The following is an 18,417-nucleotide window of genomic DNA, read 5'->3' on the forward strand; positions in this document are numbered from 1 at the left end:
TCATTTAGGATCAGTAACTGCTACTACTTTAATGAGGACATAACTTCAACTCTACTGTTGACGACAAGCTCCTTTCTTATATCAGTTGCTCTACAGCAGTACTTTTCCACTAACTATTCATTGGTCAACAACTTTGCCCAGCAATAGCAAACACCTAGCAACTTCCATGTCTTAATGGCTGGAGAACAAGCAGTTTGAGACAGCTGTCGCGTTAAGGGGTGTAGCTGATTAACCGTTACGGGCCCGGTCAGATTCAGGTTACTGAACCAGTCGGACATTCACCAAAAACACATTAACCGTCTGGGGGTCCAGTCAGACATTCACCAAAAACGCATTAACGGCCTGGGGGTCCGTTCAGACATTCACCAAAAACGCATTAACCATCTGGGGGTCCGTTCGGACATTCACCAAAAATGCATTAACCGCCTGGGGGTCTGGTTAGATTCAGAACACTGAACTATCACGGATAACCACCCTCACCCTCGTTGCACTCAATGAGAGTTATCACAATGCAATCAAGTATGGTTTATTACAGCAACAGATAATCAGGTTCTTTTGGATTGCCGGCGATAGTGACTGTCTGCAAAAGCAAGTAAGTATGCATAAAATACACAGGTGTTATAGGTGTTATAGGTGTTATAGATGTTACAGGTGTTATAGATGTTATAGATGTTATAGATGTTACAGATGTTATAGATGTTATAGATGTTACAGGTGTTACAGATGTTATAGATGTTACAGGTGTTTACAGATGTTACAGGTGTTATAGATGTTATAGATGTTATAGATGTTACAGATGTTATAGATGTTATAGATGTTACAGGTGTTACAGATGTTATAGATGTTACAGGTGTTTACAGAAGTTACAGGTGCGCAGCCTAGAAATAAACGCGTTAAAAGGATCAAAGACTCTATAGAGGTTTATAAGCAAGTATTCAGATCTCACCCAAAGGCGTCCCAATGGGGGGGGAAGAGAGGCTCAGCCCGTCGACTGATCCCAAGAGTCAGGAGGTCCTAAGGATGTTGTCCTCGGGATGGTATCTCCCCTGACGGTGGTATCTTCCCTAACATCCCCTTTCTCTTGGGCCAATTTATATTATTTTCTATCTTTTAGGTGGAGCTTGAGTGGCTCTAGTCAAGCATATCTTAGTTATGATTGGTGTAAAGTTTTCCCGTCTCCGTTTAAAGTAATAGGCTCCGAGAAATTCAGAGCGCATGCTCAGTGAGGGGTGGTCGCACCTTGGAGGCGGGTAGCTTTTGGGATGGAGGTGTGTTTTGGTATTATAATGATATTATAATGAGCAAAAAGTACACTAGGGTACAGCATTTGTCAAAACATGACAGGTCTTTGGCTTAGGGTGGCAAAAAGTGCAGCTTTGTGCACAAGAACAATCGAGGTCCCATCTGATTACAGAGCCTAGCCGTGGTGTCTCCACTCCACTCTATGCTCCGTGCTGTTCCTTAGAGCTAGCACACCAAGTTTCCCCAGCGCGATAGCATCTAAGGCTGGGAGCCTAGGGAACGCTCAGATAAAGCAGTTATGCCCTACCCTGAAAGCCTCTTCAATGCTGTACCTTTTCCTTAAAAATGTGAATGTTAGTTTTATTTTCCTAGTTACTTCAGGCATTTACACCACATAATCCACCCCGTGACTATAGTCACTCAAGCTTCACGACAGTTGGAATATGTCGGGGATATCACATACATTCTCGGATTGAGGTTTATCGAGTGTATGTACATTGTGTAGAGATGCTAAGCGTTTCATCATAAACCAGAGTTTAACATACAAACTAATTGTCAGTATAAAACATAATACAGTGAGTATTAGCAGAACAATAACAGGGTGAAACATCTTGTTGAAGATTCCCTTGGCAGCTGGCGACCATCCAAACAAAGTGTCCCACCAACGGTGTCTCTCATCTCTCTGCACTCTTTCCATCACTCGATGTATTTCTTGTGCATCATGATGGACAGTAATCAGAGTCTTTCGTCCATTTTCTCGGACCTGTGTCATCAGCTGCTTCAGGTCCTCATGTACCAGCAATTTCTTCACCAAGGTAAGGTTCATTCCAATAGGAGTAGGCAGCAGTTCATGAAGCAGAATATAATTAGATGCAATAAGTCGATAAGAAGTGACAGGAGCTGAGTATTTAAAATCACATCCTAGAATTTTGGTAAAATTGTAAACACAAACATTAGAGTGATTATTGATATCTACCACTGCATTATCTACGACTATAGAATCACAATGAGTTCTCATACAAACGCAACCTTTCCCAATATATACAAGTACAGTTTCAAGGGTTTCATTAGGATATATCTCAAAGTGGCAAATATTTTGCTCAGTGTCAAGACAAATGTCTTGGGATTCCAGCGTGTTACTTTCACAGATGAAACCTTTTTGTTCATGCACAATACATGCATTTACATCAATTGTTTGCCACTTTCCTCCCTTTTGATGGGCCCATACTTTATGCTCTTTAGGATAAAGTATGGTTCCATTATGATTGAGTCCTAATGCAATGATTGGATATACATTGTATACGGTGGCATTACTTATAGTAAGTATAAAGGCAACAATTTTATCATTTTCTGCATAATGGGTAAAGTTGACTAATTGCCACTATGCTTGAAATTCTTTTTCAAATTCTGAAGCATTATCCCAAATCAATTTTTGAATTTCAGTGGGCAAAGTTCCTCCTTCTCCCTCTCTAATAATAGCTGCTGCTACAGATTGTATCCATAACTGTGCTTGGATACAGCTCAAGGCAAGGGAGGTATTGCCTTGGGCTTTTCCAAGGGCATTTACAATTAATTGATGATCATTTTCCTCAATTTGTTCCCAATGGGGTAAAATATCTGATAGAAGCCATTGATTTGCTCCTAAAGCCAATAAAGTTGATTTTATTGGTTGTTCCAGTTTCCTTAGGTCATCTGTAGTAGCAGTTATTCTACTTATTAAAACCTCAGCATCAATGCTATTTAATATACCTAATCCTGTCCCTAATAACCCAGTTGCATCCCGTGGCCCTCTTTTAGGGACCAACTAGGGTCAAAGAGAATTTGTTGTTGAATTATGTAAGGGCCTGTATTGAAGATGGAAGGAGTTAGACCAATGGGAGGCTGAGTCGGTTCGTTTTCAAATATCTGCGGAGGCAGAGGCTTCTTATCCTTTGTAGTCGATGATGTTTCTGTATTAACCATGAATTCAAATAATATTTCTGTGCCTCTGTAACCCCAAAGACAGTACACAATTATAGGTTTGGTGAATCAATGTATACTGTCTTAATTTCAGTCAGCCGATTATAAGTGGATTGGTTAGTTATTCGGCAACCAATTTGTATTGTCTGTCCAGACATGGCTTGAAGTTCAGCCATTCTTAGAGAATCATTCCAACTCCATTCATCTTTCGAAAATATTTTGTTTCCATGTAGAACTAAAGTAGAGAGATTTAGGTCCTTTCTGTTTTGAGATGTTCCAGTGACTGTGCTATACTGTGACAATACATGGTTAGATGCCATGGTGAAACACCTCAGCTCCATGCACAGCCACAGTAGCTAAGTTTCCTTTAAGGTCTGTAATTGCATCAAGGTCAGGGTAAAGCATGGCATTATTAATCCAAACTGTTGATTCGTCATCTTCCAGCTGTCCATATACAGTTTGCTCAGGGTTCCTGTGAACACAAAAGAAAATAAAATATGCTCGGTTGTATTCAACCGGCAGGGTTAGAAAGAGGGTGAAATAGCAATCTTTGATTTCCCATGCATAGAAATATTTGGGAGTAGTTAGCACTATTACTACTGTTAGATACACAGAGGGCTTTCACTATCTCTGCCATGTTTGGAACTGCGGCAGTCAAAGGTATAGTGTTAGCATTCAACTGTCTGTAATCCACTGTAAAATGCCATTGCCTGGTTGGTTCCTTTACTGGCCACACTGGTGAATTATAAGGTGAATGGGTCCTTTTAATAATGCCTCTTTTTTCCAATTCTGTTACCACCCCGTCAATCCCCGTAAATACTGCTGCTGACAACAGATATTGCCGATCATTAATGATTTTAGCAGGGGATAAGGGTATGGATGTTTGTAACAGGCTCAGTCTCACGGTGCCTGAATCCCTTTGATGTGTCGCGAAACTCCACACAGTTCCATCAGGGAGTTTCCACATGCAACCATGCAGTATGTCAAATCCTAAAATATTAGTATATGCAGCACCAACTAATACTTCTATTCTGGTTAATTTTTGTTCCTCTGGCAACCAGAGTGAAATTTTTGCAGTGGGGCATTGTTTTTCCACACCATTGATTCCCATGAATTTAACCCTGCGTTGACCAGGTGTTATGCTCAGGGTTTGTGCTGTCTCATGTGTAATTACTGACATTTGGGTCCTGGTATCAATAAGAAAATTTACCAATATTTTTGGGGGTTCAACAGGAATGGCAATTATAGGGTCAGAGTGTTCATTAGAGAGCCATTGAATTGCTAATACCCGCTGAGCAGGGTGGCTCACTGCCCTCCCCGGGGACAAGAGTTTTTTTGCCGACACCACAACTCACCTCGTTCCCTATTAGGTTTCAACCTCTCTTTGAATTTGGGATATCTGGGATTTTTAGTGTGGATTTGGCGGACTCGCCGAGAGTGGTTTTGGGATTTAACACTGGATGAATTAATCCAGCCTATTTGGCATCCGTATTTATCTATGTCTTGTACCAATTCACTCCAGGTGGGAATAGGGGAGTTAGGATTTCGCCTGCAACCACTATCATCATCCCTACAAGCAGCTAGTATGTGATCTTGGGTGTTTTCTACAAACATCTTAAGACAATCAGGGAGTCCACGGATGAGAGGGGTTAATTGAACCGGGTCAATAGGAGCTAACATTGGGGAATTCCTTAATTTATCTCTTTCATATATTGCCTGAATGCAGGCTGCTTTCTGTACTGCTACAGCCAAGTCAGCTCCTGGTGTGGTGGTTAAAAATACTCCAGGTCTCCAAAAGCCTCCTACTTCTTCCTTACACAACATCATTCGATCTCCTCCTTTAAGAGAAACTTGACACACATACTCAACTTCTGATTCCCCTGACCGCCTTGAGAACTTCTCCTGTATTTTAACCAACTCTGCTGGTGACAACGGAATCGTTTGCACAGTAGTACGGATTTCATCATTATCATCAACAGCAGTCTCAGTCTTAACCAAAGGTCTCAAGGAAATTGATTGAGGTTCAGAATCAGAAATCTCTTCAACACCATCATCACTGTCAGACCAGAAATCACTGTCCCAGCTTTCAGGTTCTACACTATGCAGCACTCCACGAATCTGCTTGACCGGAGCGCAAGGCTGTACTTTATTTAACAGATGACTAACCCTCTCCAGCAATTGTTTAAGATGATTATTTTCACTCACAAGTTTATCATTTTCAGTCACAAGTTTGTCATTCTCAATGGAAAGTTTATTATTTTCATCCAAAAGATTATCCACTCTGATTCCTAATGTTTTTCCCGTCTCCCTTTCAAAGGCCAATGATGACTTCAACACCTCATTCTCTGATTTCAAAGCTGTATGTTCCGCATCAGAGATCAGTTTGGGAGCAGGAGTTTCCTTAGCTTTTTGCCGAGCACAAGACAAACAGGCTCCTAACACAGCACAAATCGCACCTTTACCCTTTCTTTGACCAATCTTTCGTGAAGCCTGACAATGCTCAATGCACTCTACCACTTTCTCCTCATCTTTCCAAAACTTTTGGGAAAACTCCTTCCCTGCCTGGGAAGGGGCACATTTGTATTTTTGCAGACGTTTATCCATAGCAATCCTGCCGACTACGCCAATTTTACTGTCGCGTTAAGGGGTGTAGCTGATTAACCGTTACGGGCCCGGTCAGATTCAGGTTACTGAACCAGTCGGACATTCACCAAAAACACATTAACCGTCTGGGGGTCCAGTCAGACATTCACCAAAAACGCATTAACGGCCTGGGGGTCCGTTCAGACATTCACCAAAAACGCATTAACCATCTGGGGGTCCGTTCGGACATTCACCAAAAATGCATTAACCGCCTGGGGATCTGGTTAGATTCAGAACACTGAACTATCACGGATAACCACCCTCACCCTCGTTGCACTCAATGAGAGTTATCACAATGCAATCAAGTATGGTTTATTACAGCAACAGATAATCAGGTTCTTTTGGATTGCCGGCGATAGTGACTGTCTGCAAAAGCAAGTAAGTATGCATAAAATACACAGGTGTTATAGGTGTTATAGGTGTTATAGATGTTACAGGTGTTATAGATGTTATAGATGTTATAGATGTTACAGATGTTATAGATGTTATAGATGTTACAGGTGTTACAGATGTTATAGATGTTACAGGTGTTTACAGATGTTACAGGTGTTATAGATGTTATAGATGTTATAGATGTTACAGATGTTATAGATGTTATAGATGTTACAGGTGTTACAGATGTTATAGATGTTACAGGTGTTTACAGATGTTACAGGTGCGCAGCCTAGAAATAAACGCGTTAAAAGGATCAAAGACTCTATAGAGGTTTATAAGCAAGTATTCAGATCTCACCCAAAGGCGTCCCAATGGGGGGGGAAGAGAGGCTCAGCCCGTCGACTGATCCCAAGAGTCAGGAGGTCCTAAGGATGTTGTCCTCGGGATGGTATCTCCCCTGACGGTGGTATCTTCCCTAACATCCCCTTTCTCTTGGGCCAATTTATATTATTTTCTATCTTTTAGGTGGAGCTTGAGTGGCTCTAGTCAAGCATATCTTAGTTATGATTGGTGTAAAGTTTTCCCGTCTCCGTTTAAAGTAATAGGCTCCGAGAAATTCAGAGCGCATGCTCAGTGAGGGGTGGTCGCACCTTGGAGGCGGGTAGCTTTTGGGATGGAGGTGTGTTTTGGTATTATAATGATATTATAATGAGCAAAAAGTACACTAGGGTACAGCATTTGTCAAAACATGACAGGTCTTTGGCTTAGGGTGGCAAAAAGTGCAGCTTTGTGCACAAGAACAATCGAGGTCCCATCTGATTACAGAGCCTAGCCGTGGTGTCTCCACTCCACTCTATGCTCCGTGCTGTTCCTTAGAGCTAGCACACCAAGTTTCCCCAGCGCGATAGCATCTAAGGCTGGGAGCCTAGGGAACGCTCAGATAAAGCAGTTATGCCCTACCCTGAAAGCCTCTTCAATGCTGTACCTTTTCCTTAAAAATGTGAATGTTAGTTTTATTTTCCTAGTTACTTCAGGCATTTACACCACAACAGCAAGGCTCCTGAATCACCCTTCTTTGTTCCTTCTAAATTCTTCACATTCTTCATGGCCTCATCATTACTAGTCCAATGTTATCACCAACCATGGGGCTTGTTGACCCCCATGGCCACACTCCCACAAAGCCAGTCAATAAACTTTTAGATATCTAGACACCACTATTTTGTATAATACATACAAAACATTTATACATTTATTCTATTTAGGATTCTTTAGGGTTGGTCATATATTTTAAACTAGGTATGCATTTTATATCTTGTTAAATAAGGATCTTTTTGGTGGAAAAGAAACTAGGTAATTTGGTTCTTGTATGTTCTGTTGTATGTTCTGTAGGAATATTCTATATATTAACATAGATGTCAAAAAGTACAGTTAATTCACATAAAAATCAAGCTACAAGACATGCAGTAGTCTGTATATGTACTTTTCTGTATGTTTTCTGAAAATATTTTCCCAGGCAAGAAGTTCAACTATAGATTAAAGATAGACATTACAGGCCTTAAAAATTAACTAAACATGCCAGTCCAGTAAACAATTATAAAGTATGCAGGAAAGATATGTGATCAAGTAACTAAGCTAAGCTAAACTAAACTAAACTAAACTAACAGTTAAATTGCTAACAGGGAATATGCAATTCAAGTCATTGCACTTGATTTCCTTCTACCCCTATTTGTTCTTCAAAACTGTAATGACAGAAAGTAGCCTGAGTAAATGAAATATATATACACCCAATATTTGCATTATACACAACAAGAGTATATATATACCTTATTGTATTATACACAACAAGAGTATATATACATCTTATATTATACCCAATTATTTTGAGTTCTTCACTGTGTGAAAGAATTGAGGTCCTTAACTCTTTGTTAGAATGCTAGATTTTCTTTTTGGTGAACTGAGATATGACACAGTGTACACAATGCTATCTCTCCAGGTAGCATAAAAGGATTGGAAAATGCATGCCTTCAAAGAAAATTCCAATCTAATTAACAAAAATCAGTACACTAGTGCAACCTTCAAACCTTTTGTACTGCTATGTCTTTAGCTTGGGTTTTAAATAGGAAATTAATATAACAGAATTCCTGATACATTCTTTTGGCACTCAAGTGAAATAGTATACATTATTGCTGAATCATATAGATTTTATTGGACTTTACCTAAGAATCATTTTAGTTGTTTTTACAATAAAATCTTAATACCCACTCTGGCTATCTAGAGTTTATTTGCATTTGTAAATAAAAGCTTTCTTCTTCAGTCTTCATCAGAGCTTTGAAACAAAGCTCACAAGTTTAACCACTATTTTTTGTTTGATATTTACAAATGGTTATTCTTTCTAAATACAGCAAATTTTATTGATATTGATTTAGTATTTGATATGGAAATAGATCCTCCAGAAACACATTGTCACCTCTCTGCTGTTGAAATTTGTAATATTTACACTCTAGAAAGCTAAGTGTTGCAACTGAAACCTGAGAATTATAAATCTCTGTTCAGATGATTTACATCAGAGAAGTCAACCTCACAGCTAGCATGTTAATCTAAAGGGTTTCACACTAGCAAACTAACAAAGACTCTACTCAGGCATAGACAGATGCTTTTCCATTATGCTTTTCTTCTAGCTAAATAACACTTTTCTAGAGAAGGCCTGGGAACAGATGAAGAGTGAGCACAAACAGCAAGTGAAGAGTGAACAACAGCACCAATTCTGAAAAGTAGACAGCATGCATAAGGTCATTCTTCTTTTGAGAGGATACATTCAATCACAGAGCTATAAAGTTTGACCTACTACTGACAGAGAAATAATCTTCACTGGGTGTTATTTGTAGCATGGCTTTAGGAAAGATGATTCATTTTCCAATACATGCTTTACTATTGACTGTATATAATGCTCAGCTTTGAACGTAATGCTACGTCTCTGGGACAATCAGTGAAAGGAGTCTAGAGACCTGTTTAGCTGATCAGATGGATGCATTCAATTTAGGTAACATGAATAATTATTGGTTGCCTATATTGATCAGATTTTTGTAGACTATAATGAAACCTTACTATATAAGTGTCTACCTGCCCATAATCACTTGAATTTATGAATCTGAATCAGCAGCTGAATCCCACAAGAATATTCAGAACACATTTCAGCCTGTTCTGAGTGTTTAAGATAATTTATCCCACTACATTTCATCCAAACTAATTTACACTTCATGATTTCCAAGTGGTCATTCCGTTTTAGTCAGAACAGAAATATTCAGTATTTCTATTCACCAGTTACCCTGCTTGCTTTATACATGCTTTCCAATTTGACTTGCTCCAATTAGGAACTTACTGGAGTGACTTGCCCACATAGTTCTTAGTGAAAATTTGGTTCTTTCAATCCTGTATTTCATAATAAGAAGCAATGTACATTTTCTTCACTTTTTTTAAAAAATTACTGGTAACGCTAAAATAAAATTGGTACTAAGTAAACAGGAAAATAAAACTAAAAGAACTCTTCAAGAAATAGAGGGCACTTGATGAGGAATACTTTGACAGAGTAGGGCTGTGCTTGAACACATGCTTGAAGTACCCCGTCTTCATTCCAGATTAGGGCAGGCATCAGATGCGGGAAAGTCCCCCAGAGTCTCTGCTTAGATAAGACAATAGACTGATCTGCAGCAAAGTAACTGATTTAATTCTAAGTGGGGATTTGAAGCCAGGTTATTGACAGAACTCTTAGTCCACTTCACAACAGAACTAGCCGAATGATACCAGAACTGTCTGGGACAAGAATTTGTCAAGTCCCCAAAATACACTCGGACAGCTTCTAATTAATAGGTATTATTTATATGCCTAAACATGTTGATTAACACCTTCAGAAAAGTCTGGCCAGTCCAGAAGACTTCCCATGTAGTCCCTGATGTAGACAAATGGAATCGCCCAAAATATACAGCAAAAGAATAATCTTAAATACTTGAATAGATATTATTCTTGCATATTCAGGGATGGTCTAGAACAGTCTTCTGTATAAATTAGGATGTGTTTGGTACACAGCTTGAGATAATAACAGTGGATCATATGTGTACTGGAGTACTCATCAGGGGACAATTGGTTATAGAACATAACCACCATACCAGTTTGATGACTCTCAACCAATCCTGTCAAAGATGCAAGGACCCTTGAAACAGACACTGTCATCACTACTCAGATGGCAACTGACTATCCTGCTCAAAAAGTTAGATTTCCCGCATTTGCATTAGCCTATGCAAAAGATCACTGTAATTCAGTATTTTTAAATAATGCTTAGGTGAACAGGTGAACAGCTAAGTAATAGACCTAGAATCTGGCTTATACTACTCTTTTATTTTATTTTATTTTTTTTGTATTTTGTTTACAAATTCTGAGACCCTAAAATACTTTACAGTTACCAACAAAGTTATCGAACAATGAGAAGTCTTAACATCATTTTTATTATTATTTTTCTCTGAACCTCAATTTGAAAAAGATGGTAGTGTAGGATCACATAATAATATATGAAAATAATTTAAGTTATTTTTAAGATATTGAAAAATATAATTTAGAAAAATGTTTGACAAATATCACTACCTCTCTCTCTCTCTTTTTTTTTTTTTTTTAGGTGTATTCAAAGCAAATTTAGTCAATTTGAAAAACAAAAACAAAAACAAAACAAAACAAAACAAAAAAACATGGAGAATATATTCATCTCTTGGGTGAATAATAGGAATAGATAGAAAAAAGAGAGCTATATTATCCTGTATTTTGTTTACAGACAAAAAAAAAAAAAAAAAAAAAAAGATAAATTCAACAACAATACAGTCTGTTAACCTTAAAAATCTTATATTTAGAAAAATAAGATTAAGTTTTAAAAAAATATTGAAAATTGACTTATGGCACAAATCAACCTTGAGGTTTTGTCAAACATTGCAGAATTGCTCTGGTAGATTCTAGTAAATTGAAAGCTGTTTGTGAGATATGTTGTTTATAAAATGATAAGAAATGATTAGAAAGCTGCCTGGCAGAGAAGGACCTGGGAGTATTGGTGGATAGTCAGCTGAATATGATTATGCTGAATATGATTATGCTTATATGATTATCCACACTGCTGGATAATTGGTGGATATTGGTGGATAGCCAGCAGTGTGCTCAGGTGACCAACAAGGCCAACAGCCTCCTGGCTTGTATAAGAAGCAGCGTGGCTAGCAGGGTTAGTGAAGTGATTGTCCCCCTGTACTTGTCTCTGGTGAGGCCACACCTCGAGTACTGTGTTCAGTTTTGGGCCCCTTGCTACAAGAAGGACATCAAGGTGCTTGAGCGAGTCCAGAGAAGGGCAACGAAGCTAGTGAGGGTCTGGAGAACAAGTCTTACGAGGAGTGGCTGAGGGAATTGGTATTGTTCAGCCTGGAGAAGAGGAGGCTCAGGGGCGACCTTATCACTCTCTACAGGTACCTTAAACGAGGCTGTAATGAGGTAGGGGTTGGTCTGTTCTCCCATGTGCCTGGTGACAGGACAAGAGGGAATGGGCTAAAATTGTGCCAGGGAGGTTTAGGTTGGATGTTAGGAAGAACTTCTTTACTGAAAGAACTTCTTTACTGTTAGGCATTGGAATGGGCTGCCCAGGGAAGTGGTTGAGTCACCATCCCTGGAGGTCTTTAAAAGATGTTTAGATGTAGACCTTAGTGATATGGTTTAGTGTTAACTTGTTAGTGTTAGGTCAGAGTTTGGACTAGGTGATCTTGGAGGTCATTTGTGTCACCAAAGCACTGCCATCTCAGAAAACATTGTTATGACTGGTGATAAATTATTGAAAAACAAACAAACAAAAAATAAATTTTGGAAAGGTTATAAAATCTAAGAAAAAATAAAGTAATAAAAAAGAGGAATTAGAATTTTCTTATTGAAAATATGAAATGGTGTATTGGTCTTACATGGCAAGATCTTGATAGCAGGGGGCTTCAGGGGTAGTGTGGTGTAATTGCCTAAAGTAACTAGGAAAATAAAACTAACATTCACATTTTTGAGGAAAATATACAGCATTGAAGAGGCTTTCAGGGTAGGGCATAACTGCATTACCTGAGCATTCCCTAGGCTCCCAACCTTAGATGCCATTGTGCTGGTGAAAATTGGTGTGCTAGCCCTAAAGAACAGTAGAGAGTGGAGTGGAGTGGAGTGGAGACACCACGGCTAGGCTCTGTAACCAGATGGGGACTCGATTGTTCTTGTGCACATCAAGACTGATAAGCTGCACTTTTTGCCACCCTGAGCCAAGGACCTGTCATGTTTTGACAAATGCTGTACCCTAGTGTACTTTTTGAATTTTTTTTTTGTACATTATAATATCATTATAATACCAAAACACACCTCCATCCCAAAAGCTACCCACCTCCAAGGTGTGACCACCCCTCACAGAGCATGCGCCCTGAATTTCTCGGAGCCTATTACTTTAAACAGAGACGGGAGAACTTTTCACCAATCACAACTAAGATATGCTTGACTAGAGCCACTCAAGCTCCACCTAAAAGATAGAATATAACATAAATTGGCCCAAGAGAGAGGGAATGTCAGGGAAGATACCACCATCAGGGGAGATACCATCCTGAGGAAATACAACATCCTTCGGACCTCCTGACTCCTGGGATCAGTTGACGGGCTGAGCCTCTCTTCCCCCCCCATTGGGACGCCTTTGGGTGAGATCTGAATACTTGCTTATAAATCTTTCTAGAGTCTTTGATCTTTTTAACGTGTTTCTTTCTAGGCTACGCACCTGTAACACCTGTAACACCTGTGTCACCTGTGTATTTCATGCATGCTAGCTTGCTTTTGCAGACAGTCACTATTGCCGGCAATTGAAAAGAACCTGGTTATCTGTTGCTGTAATAAACCATACTTGATTGCATTGTGATAGTTCTCATTAAATGCAACTAGGGTAAGGGTGGTTATCTGTGACTGTGATAGTTCCGTGTTCTGAATCCAGCCAGACCCCCAGACGGTCAATGCTTTATTGGTGAATGTCTGAACGGACCCCCAGATTGTTAATGCGTTATTGGTGAATGTCTGACTGGACCCCCGGATGGTTAACGCGTTGTTGGTGAATGTCCGACTGGTTCAGTACCGTGAATCTGACTGGGCCCGTAACGGTTAATCAGCTACACCCCTTAACGTGACAGGTAGCCTCTTATCTGAGGCTCTCAGAAGCTACCCCATGTTAAATAAGAGCCAGTTCCAGCCAACTCCAAAAGGGAACCACCACTGACCAAATCTGAACCAATGAGCAATGCTGGTTGCATGCCTGTGAGTGCATATTTAAGATACCCTCCCACCGAAAACAAACAAACAAACAGAATCACGGAATCACAGAATTTCTTGGAAGAGACCTTAAGATCATCGAGTCCAACCTCTGACCTAACACTAACAGTCCTCCACTAAACAACAACAACAACAAAAAAACAAAACACAAAGCAACAAAGAAAACTCCACCACCACCAAAAACTGCTGTGCAACAGCAGCTAGAAGAGAGATTGAAAGATGAAAATGAAATGATTTAGATTGAAAAAGCCCTGCAGGTACCAAAGTCAGTGAAAAAGGAGGGGGAGGATTGCTTCAGATGTTCCCCTACAGCCTGTGGTAGGCTGAGCAGGCTGTCCCCCTGTAGCCTATGGAGTACCACAACAGAGTAGATCTGCATGCTACAGACTGAAGGAGCCCATGGTGGAGCAGGTGAACATGCCCTGAAGGAAGCTGCAGCCCATGAAGAACCCCTACAGGAGCAGAATTGGGTCTGGAACAGAAGCCCATTGAAAGGATACCACAGTGCAACAGATTTTCTCGTGGGGGACCCCTGCTGTAATAGTTCATTCCTGAAGGTCTGCACCCCTGTGGTCATACTGGAGCAGTTTTTGAAGAACTGCAGTCTGTAGAAAGCCCATGCTGGACCAGTTTGGGAAGGACCACAACAAATGGAAGGGACACCATACTGGACCAGGAGAAGAGTGCAGGTGAAGGAATGGCAGATGATGAAACATTATGGGCCATAACCTCAATTCTCCATTCCCCTGCACCACTCATCAGGAGGCAATAGAAGAGCGTGGGGGGAAGGTGTTTTTAGTTTGTTTTTAGTTCCTTGCTGCTCTTGTCTGTTAGTTATAAGCATTAAATAATATTAATCTCCTTATGCTGAGTCTGTTTTCCTGTGATGGTTACTGTTGAGTCATCTCCCTGTATTTATCTCAATGCTTGAACACTTTTTCATCATATCCCTCTGCTCTTTTAAAGAGGAGTGAGAGAGTGGTATGGTGGAGTTTAGCTAGTCATTAATGTAAAACCACCATAAATTGACATATATTTTCCAAATGTGTGTTCATTCTGTATGCATGCACCCACTTTAATCTTGTTTTGTTCTGTAAGAGACTCAGAAACTGATATCACAGAAGAGAAATTTTTAATTTAAAAATATTTTAGTATCTGCTTATTTCTAAAGAAGAGAATCAGGTGATGGTTAAAATAGAAACACATTCAAAGTAAAATAATTTTATTATTCTATAATTTCTTTAAAATAAATTTATCTTTTTGTATGCTCATATGAAAATATTGAAATCAAAGACCAAAATTATTGTTTTAACTGGCAATGTTTTCTGACAGTCTTCTTAGCTGTTATTTGCTGATCCATTTAAGGTCCAAACTTCATGATGTGCTGAGTTGATATTTTGAGAATAGAAGGATCACTGAAAGACATATCACCTTTAAATATATATATATATAATAAAATGTAATAATATACTATATATAATACAATATATATACATGTATACTATACAATGATTAATATATATATATATATTTATATATTAATATTATGTAGAATAGAATATGGTAATATAATATAATTTACAAAATAATAGTTATGTATTATTATGTAAATATGTATAGTATGTGTATATATATATATATGCATATGGGGGGAGTAAAAACACAAATTTCTATTGAAGCATGAAATATCTTTAACACCTTGCTTCTATGACTTTCCTCTTAGGTTATGTTCTACACATCATTTGCATCGTCACTGTTTTTAACTTAAACTGTCCTTGACTATATGCAATGTATCTATATTTAGACCTATCATTTAGATAGCACTTGATGCCTAAAATAAATAAATGAATAAATGAATGAATAAATGCTTATCAGAAATGATCACCATACTTGTTTTAGAAGTTTATAAAATCAAAGTTATTCTAGAAGTTCCCATCTTAACCATAAAAGAAGTTCAGACAACGAATTCAAATTGTGGCATCTACCCTTCTGTAGTCATATGGAGTTAACTTCTTTATCAGAGAAAATTTAGTTTTGTAATGCACTGAATTGGTAATATATTTTTGTTCTGTGCTGAGGAAAAAGACTGTTCTTTTTTGTATTGGGGAATAGCCAGAAACGGACTTATTGCATTGCATTTCATGGAAATGGAAGGAAAAAGAACCTGGCCTGGGAAAAGGAGTTACAATGAAGTAAAAATAAATAAATAAATAAATAAATAAATAAATAAATAAATAAATAAATGTAAGTTCTTGGGAAACACTCTACTCCTTATTTTCTGTTTTTGTATTTGCTAGAAATTTTTCATAACTTCCATAAAATATAATTCACCCATTCAGTTAATTTCAGTGTTCAAACTCACTTCAAATTCATGTGGCACTTGCAGGGCAAAAGGCCATCAGACCCAGTCAGCATGGGTTTATGAAAGGCAGGTCCTGCTTGACGAACCTGATCTCCTTCTATGACAAAGTGACGTGCTGGGTGGATGAGGGAAAGGCTGTGGATGTGGTCTACCTTGACTTCAGCAAGGCTTTTGACACCGTCTCCCACAGCATTCTCCTCAAGAAACTGGCTGCTCTTGGCTTGGACTGGCATACGCTTTGTTGGGTTAGAAACTGGCTGGATAGCCGGGCCCAAATAGTCATGGTGAATGGAGTCAAATCCAGTTGGAGGCCAGTCACTAGCAGCGTTCCCCAGGGCTTGGTGCTGGGGTCGGTCCTCTTTAATATCTTCATCGACGATCTGGACGAGGGCATTGAGTGCACCCTCAGTGAGTTCACAGATGACACCAAGTTAGGTGTGTGTGTCGATCTGCTCGAGGGTAGGAAGGCTAGAAGGAAGGTAGATTTCAGCTATCCTTTTTTTTCCCTGTTAATCTTATTTACATAATTCCAGTAATTACAAATAAAGCTATACAGTATTTAGTTTATAGCCAATGATAGTCTTGAAAAAAAATATATATATATACCTGCATTTTTTCAGTGTTCTACTACATGGTTCCAAAAAATTTCCACTTAAAATTCTAATTTCTTAGTATGTGTGTGCATATATTAATGTGTTGTCGTAGATTACCATGGTAATATTTCAAACTCAATCTTCTCACGATTAGTTTTTGTTGTTGTTGTTAGCTTCTTTTCTTCTCAGAGGTATAGTATAACAGATTATATTCCTGCAGAATTGGATAGAAGAGGTTCTTGGACATAAATAACTATTATTTATATCATCCTCTGACTCTTTTTTTGGGGGGAAGAAAAACTGGATGACTTCTAAAATTATTTCTCTTTCTCCAGGTGTCCTGGTTTCAGTTAGAACAGAATTAATTTTCTTCCTAGTAGCTGGTGGAATGCTGTGTTTTGACTTGGGATGAGAAGAGTGCTGATAACACCCCGATGTTTTAATTGTTGCAGAGCAGCTTATACCAAGCCAAGGACATCTCAGCCTTTCGCTCTGTCCTGCCAACAGGCAGGCTGGGAGTGCAGTAAGAGCTGGGAGGGGACAGACCCAGGACAGGTGACCCAAACTAGCCAAAGGGGTATTCCATACCATCTGACGTCATGCTAAATAATATATAGGGGTGGCTAGCCGGGGGGAGGGGGCCATAGTGCTCGGGGTTAGGCTGGGCATCGGTCAGCGGGTGGTGAGCAATTGCATTGTGCATCACTTGTTTGTACATATTATTATTACTTTCCTATTATCACCATTGTATCATTATTATTATTATTGTTATTATTATTCTGTTATTATTATTTTCCTGTCTTATTAAACTGTCTTTATCTCAACTCACGGGCTTCACTTTCCATTTCTCTCCCCCATCCCAGAGAGGGAGGGGGGAGGGTGAGCGAACGGCTGCGTGGTATTTAGCTGCCGGCTGGGTTAAACCACGACACCAGGTTAGGTTGGCATCAAATGCAAGTGGTCTATACAAGCCAAATACTACTGTAAATATAACAAAACAATAATAATAAAAAAAGAAAATCAGTCTCTCCCTGATTTGTCTGCAACACAGGGACATCATCCAGGTAGTGTCACTTACATAAAACATTGGCTGTTAGAGAAAAAAAAATAAATAGGAAGAAAGGTATACAAAAAGTTATAATAATTAAAAATAAACAGTCAAACAAACAAAATATCTGATAATACATTGCATTTCTCTTCTACTAAAACTAAGCCATCTGAAGTTTGCTATATAATTTGCTAGCCTCACCACTGGTAGCAAGCTTAACTAGCAAGCTGGCTTGGCCCGGAGTATTCTCTCAAGTTTAAAAAGGAATCACTTTTAAGAGAATGCAGTGGTGCTAGAACATTTAAAGTACAATTTTCTCCATATTTAGAGAGAAAAATAAAATAAAAAATAAAATGTTCTAAACTTTTTATTTACAGCAGATTGTGGCTGAACAGAGTAGAAAGAAGAAATTAAGTTCCTTCACCAATTTCAGTGAAAGACTTCACACATAGGGTGGAAAGAAAGCTACTTTTTAAAAAATGAAGTATTTATATAAGTCTAATCTTGAAATTGTCTTTCAGGATCAGAACCCTAATTTTAAGGAGGCATTGCAGTCCTGAAACAAAAGAGTAAACTCATTCATGCAGCGTAATTTCAAACACTTCGCTCCATTATGTTTGCTTTTCCATATTTTAGCCTCAGAACTTTAACTAAGTCAGCATTTATTATGTCAGCTCTTAAAAATCACAGTTCAACACACATAATTCTTCTGTCATATAAACACTAGTGTGTGAATTCCTTTCTCAGAGCATCATCTGTCTCTTCAGAATTGCAGAACATTTATAAAAGCTTTTTTTTAAAAAAATCACATTTCCAAATGCGATTGTGAAACCTTAATGTAC

At 38.7% G+C, this 18,417-nt stretch overlaps 1 long non-coding RNA gene across 2 annotated transcripts in view; it reads right to left on the minus strand.

The window, feature by feature from the left end:
• Positions 1 to 510: 510 nt before the first annotated feature.
• Positions 511 to 18,417, minus strand: part of LOC311430307 — a 138,750-nt gene continuing 120,843 nt past the window's right edge. Inside the window, exons 1-2 of one of the 2 annotated variants that reach the window (XR_014688688.1) lie at positions 6,577 to 7,257; positions 511 to 3,673 (exon numbers count right to left, since the gene is read on the minus strand). This is a non-coding gene — a long non-coding RNA (uncharacterized lncRNA). Of the gene's footprint in view, positions 3,674 to 6,576; positions 7,258 to 18,417 lie in introns of those variants that run through there. The other variant, XR_014688687.1, reaches the window with a different exon arrangement.

This window comes from Aythya ferina (genome assembly GCF_964211825.1).
Source record: "Aythya ferina genome assembly, chromosome: 1".
NCBI lineage: Eukaryota > Metazoa > Chordata > Aves > Anseriformes > Anatidae > Aythya > Aythya ferina.